Source organism: Budorcas taxicolor, chromosome 25 (assembly GCF_023091745.1).
Source record: "Budorcas taxicolor isolate Tak-1 chromosome 25, Takin1.1, whole genome shotgun sequence".
NCBI lineage: Eukaryota > Metazoa > Chordata > Mammalia > Artiodactyla > Bovidae > Budorcas > Budorcas taxicolor.
The window spans coordinates 18,488,743-18,494,742 of NC_068934.1; positions in this window are offsets into that span (position 1 = coordinate 18,488,743).

The following is a 6,000-nucleotide window of genomic DNA, read 5'->3' on the forward strand; positions in this document are numbered from 1 at the left end:
ACAGCTGGCCTTGCCTCTCTAAGGCACAGAGGGCAGCCAAGTCCAACCACGGGTCTGCTGTGAGGGCAAAGCTTTCACTTGTAACCCTTTCTGTATTGCACATTGTAAGCAGAACATAGAGCATGGTCAACTCTTCTTCCCTCTGGCTGTGTGACCCTGGGCTAGTCACCACTCCTCCCTAAGCTTCAACTTCCTCCTAAGTTATAATAATGATAAGAGCAAGCATTGATTGAGGATTTGCTATCCTAAGCTAAGCTGATACATGCGAAGTGCTTAGAACAGAAGTCAATTCTCCCAATAATCCTATGGCGTAGATAGTCTTTGTTCACAGAGGAGGAAATTGAAGCCTAGGAAGGCCAAGTAATTTGTCTTAAGACACACACTATTAACTTTTAGACAAACAGAAACTGGAATCAGTGGTAAATCCTGCCCATTGATATTAACAGTTATGAGGACTAGAGATGACGTTTGTGTGTGCTGCTGCTGCTGAGTCACTTCAGTCGTGTCCGACTCTGTGTGACCCCATAGACAGAAGCCCACCAGGCTCCCCCGTCCCTGGGATTCTCCAGGCAAGAACACTGGAGTGGGTTGCCATTTCCTTCTCCAATGCAGGAAAGTGAAAAGTGAAAGTGAAGTCGCTCAGCCGTGTCCGACTCTTAGCGACCCCATGGACTGCAGCCTACCAGGCTCCTCCATCCATGGGATTTTCCAGGCAAGAGTACTGGAGTGGGGTGCCATTGCCTTCTCCGGACGTTTGTGTGTAATACCTGATATATTGCAAAATCTCAGTAAACACGCACTGCCTCCTGGCTATTCCTATCTCCTATGCTATGCTCCTAATTTCTCCTTTATTCTTCCATTCTAGGGCTTGCTACACACACTTCCATTCCCTTTGTGCCTATCCTGGTGCCCACACCTGCAAATGTTCAGTAGATGCTGGCAGACCGATGACCATTCAACTTACTTTCTGACGTACTCTAGAGTCCTTGGTTATAATGTCCAGTCACCTTGAAAAATAGGGTCCCTGGCTTTCAAGGAGGCAGTAGTGAGGCCTTTGACCCAGTGAGGGAGTCCAAGTGGCTGCAGTCACACATGGCCCAGGCATGCCAGGTGCTCAGAATCAGCTCATGGGCCTGACTCTAAGGTGAGGCTCTCTTCCAGAATTCTAGGAGAGCTATGCCATACTCTTATCCTGGCAGTCTTCCTCATACACACTGCTCTTTCTCAATATGTTCAGGTAATCAGTTTGCAATATACATTAGCCAGAGGACTTCACTGGTGGCTCAGTGATTAAGAATCCAACCTTGCAACGGCGCAGGTTTCATCCCTGGTCCGAGAACTAATATGCCACATGCCGTGGAGCAGCTCAGCCTGTGTGTCCCAACTAGAGAGTCCATGAACTGCAATGAAAGATTCCACATGATATAACAAAGATCCCGTGTGCCACACCTGAGACCTGATGCAGCCAAATATGTATATACATATATATGTATAAAGAACCTAAAGGGGTGGGATGGGGTGGAGGGTGGGAGAGAGAGAGGTTCAGGATGGACGAAACATATATATATATTTATGGCTGAGTCACGTTTTTGTATGGCAGAAACCAACACAACATGGTAAAGTAATTGTCTTCCAATTAAGAACAAATTTAAAAAGAAGATGCATTAGCCTGATATTAACCCCACCAGTCAGCTACATGGAGAATTTGCATAAAACTATTTCCTAACCTATGAGTGGAAACAGCAAGTTTTCTAAATTAATAAAGTGGAAAAATGTAATGTTAATAGATTACTTAAGTAAACGTTTGATTCATTCATTTTAGCCCTAAAATACTTTTTGTTTGCTTTTTTACTTTTCTAGGAAAACACCGCACCATGCCGCTTGGGAATCGAAGTTCCCTGGCCAGGGAATCAAAACTACGCCCTCGGCAGTGAAAGCACAGTCCCAATCACAGGACTGCCAGGGAAGGGAAAACATTCTTAAAATATCTTTCCTCTGGCAAACGGGGCTTCCTTTGTATTTGAACATCCAGGATGGCTGGGCAGTGGATTTAGCCGGAGACCAGGAGTCTGGACCCTGTGGTTTGGGTTCTGGGGCTGCTTCCAGGTCCACTGTGACTGGGCTTACTGGGCCCTAGCATCCACGACTGTAAAGGGAAGGGTTTGGAGATCTCTGAGGAAAAGGCCTTTCAGTCCTGGTTGTATAATTCCTTCTGAATCCATGTTTGGGTCACTAAGGACATCATTACCCAGGTCTAGTGCCCTCCTCGTTAACCCAGCTCCAGATTCCCTGACCCAGGTCTGGAAAACACGATGTTCTGCTTGCAGACAGGGCTGGGAGAGCTGAGCCAGGGTGGTGGGCCGGGCAGGAGGGCCCCATCAACAGCGGCCTCCTGGGCCTCCCTTCCCCCATTTATTCAACAAGGGGGCTGGTCTTCATTAAGTCCTCTACAGCTCGGATTTTGGGGGACTCCACCAAAGCACAGCCCGCCTGTGGCCCACTGTTATCCTGCCCCTGTGTATGCATCATGATCTCAACTCAGGCTCGTCCATTCCCAGACTCGCTCACGGACATGGCCCAAAAGGTGGAAGGGGCGCTGCATGGATGAGTGAGTGAGCAAACTGATAACAGGGGGGTAAATGAACTCTGTGTGTGTGTCAATCTCTCAGTTGTATCTGACTCTACAACCCCATGGACTGTAGCCCGCCAGGCTCATCTGGCCATCGAATACTCCAGGCAAGAGTGCTGGAGTGAGTTGCCACTGCCTTCTCCGGGGGATCTTCTTGACCCAGGGCTCAAACCCAGGTCTCCTGCATTACAGACAGATTCTTTATCATCTGAGCCACCAAGGAAGCCCCTCAATGAGCTGCATGGGTGAACAAATGCAGAACAGACCAAGTAGCCCTGTGAAGGGGGGCAGGAGAGTCTGCACGGTCAGGGCTACAGACGGAGACTGTGTCCAGGCCCCCCTGGCAGATGAAAGATAAAATGTTCCTGAGTCAGCAGCTGCCAGCTGGCTCCAGGTATCAGGGAACTAAGGGCACAGGCTGGGCTCAGACAAGTTCTAGGAGTGGGGAGAGGAGGAAGGCAAGAAAGAAAGGACAAGAACGTGAGATCTTCTCAGGGGATGCAGGCGGCATGAGAGGTGGCCCTTGGTTCCAGAAGGGTCTGCTGGACTCAGGGGTCCCTGCCATGTCTCAGGGTTGGGAGGTTATCTTGTGCGGCTGGGCCACTGCAGGCGGAAGTAGCAATGGAGAACAAGAAGGTTGCAGAGAGTGGGCTAGACCTCAAGCACCATTCCGTTTCCCCCAGACTTCCCTCCCGCCCTCAGGTGGGGAAGCTGAGGCTGAATGAGCCCCTTTACTGGAATGGCCTCTGCAGAGCTGACTGTGACCTCACCCTCAGGTTACCTGATCACCCCAAGTTAGAAAACCCGATGGACTGGGGTCAAGGCCCCCAAGAGCCAGGCCAGGAACACCATGTGAATGTTGTGCAAGGGATGAGCTGATCAAGTCGTGTTCTGGGGCGGCCAGACTCCAAGAAAGCATGGCAGGGCTTGAGCCCAGGCAGCTACAGAATGGCTCACACCTAGGCTGTGACAAGTTTTCTAGCTTTAAAAATGATTCATATACCCACACTCATGGGAATTCCCTGGTGGGCCAGTGGTTAAGATTCTGCTCTTCAAATGCAGGGAGCAAGGGTTCGACCCCTGGCGGGGGCACTAAGATCCCACATGCCTTAGGGTGCTGCCAAAAAAAACCAAAAACCCAGAATACACACCCTCATATCACCTGATGGCCATGAATCTCGGGCTGTTTGTCACTCCAGTTCTGATCTACTGGGGAACATACGGGGTCAAGTCACCGTGTGCTCCCACCCCCAGCCTGACCAGGAGGAGTCAAAAGAAAACCAGATAAAGTCTTTACCCTCCAGAAGAAGACTCGCTCTGTCACTGGGGGGGCACTCCATGTGTTGAGAGCCTGCTTTGAGTCTGCGCTGTGCTGGGCCTGGGGTTATAACAGGGCATGAGGCAGACAAGGCACCTCACTCAGGCAGTGTGTATCTAGTGAGAAGAAATCCACAATGAACATATACACGAATAAATATGACCATATTACATGGTGACATGTACCAGGAAGAAAACAAATTAATGAGCTAGAACCTTACTACTATACAAGTGTTCTCTGCAGGCCAGCAGCATCCAAGCACCAGGGAGCTCACCAGAAATGCAGAGTCTCAGGCCCTGTCCAGGATCTCCTGAATCTCCATTTCAACGAGATCCTCAGGGGATGCCTATGGTCAAGGGGTCAGGAATTCATTCCAAGCATGGTTATTACCCCAGGGGAAAAGAAATATTCATTAACATATTGAGACCTGAATATTCTCAGTTTCTGGAAGCTCTGTCTTGCAGGTAGAGGGAACAAACAGTACTACCAATCAGAAAATAATGTCCTTAAAGCCATATCTGGAACTTCCCTGGTGGTCTGGTAGTTAAGACTTCGCCTTCCAATGCAGCAGGTATGGGTTCAATCCCTAGTAGAGGAACTAAAATCCCACATGCCTCACAGTCAAACACCAAAACATGAAACAGAAACAATACTGTAACAAATTTAATAAAGACTTTTAAAATGGTCCCTATCAAAAAAAAAGAACAACACTTTCCTGGTGCCTCAGTGGTAAAGAATCTGCCTGTCAATGCAGGAGACGTTGAGTTCAATCCCTGGGTCAGGAAGGTCACCTGGAAGAGGAAATGGCAATCCACTCCAGTATTCTTGCCTGGAAAATCCCATGGACAGAGGAGCCTAGGGGGCTATAGTCCATGGGGTTGCAAAACAGTCAGACACAACTTAGCAACTAAAACAATAACAAATGTTTTTATTTTTAATCTTTAAAAAGAAAAAAACCACAACTAGCTTACTGATGGGAGAAGGCAATGGCACCCCACTCCAGTACTCTTGCCTGGAAAACCCCATGGATGGAGGAGCCTGGTGGGCTACAGTCCATGGGGTCGCTAAGTTTTGGATACGACTGAGCAACTTCACTTTCACTTTTCACTTTCCTGCATTGGAGAAGGAAATGGCAACCCACTCCAGTGTTCTTGCCTGGAGAATCCCAGGGACGGGGAGTCTGGTGGGCTGCCGTCTATGGCGTCGCATAGAGCTGGACACGACTGAAGCGACTTAGCAGCAGCAGCTTACTGGGGAACCTTAAGCAAGTCACCCCACCTCTCCAGGCCTCAGTTTCCCACCTGGAAAATTGAGGAGTTGAACTAAATAGAGGCTCTTTCGAACTAAAAAAAAAAAAAACAACAGCCCTCTGAATGGAGGATTTTGAGGCATCAAGAGTCAAATGACCAGCTAAGAAAGCTGTCTGAGGGAGCAGAAGGGCCTTGGAGTCCCGAGACCTACATGTAAAACATGACTGAGCGACTGGATATGCACATACATACAGTAAATAAAAACTTAAATGGGAATGAAAACAGCAGCTAAGGAGCCATCTCTGGGAAGAAGGAGGACGAAAGAGAGGGGTATACACAGGTACTTTCTATTTGTTATGTCTTATTTCTCAAGCTGAGTGATGGGTACATGGATTCATTCTCTCATATTTATTAATACATTAAGTACTTAAAACAACAACAAAAAAAGAAAAGTGGGAAATGTTTTCCAGGTAGAGGTACCAGCTTGAGCAAATGTCCAAGGACACAAAGTAGCAAGAATATTGCCCCCCTAGCCAAAACTTCACAGCTCAGTTCAGTTCAGTTGCTAAGTTATGTGCAAAGTATCGCAGCTTCAGCTTCATCATCAGTCCTTCCGATGAATATTCAGGATCGATTTCCTTTAGGATTGACTGGTTTGATCTCCTTGCTGTCCAAGGGACTCTCAAGAGTCTTCTCCAACACCACAGCTCAAAAGCATCAATTCTTTGGTGCTCAGCTTTCTTTATAGTCCAACTCCCATATCCATACACAACTACTAGAAAAACCATAGCTTTGACTAGATG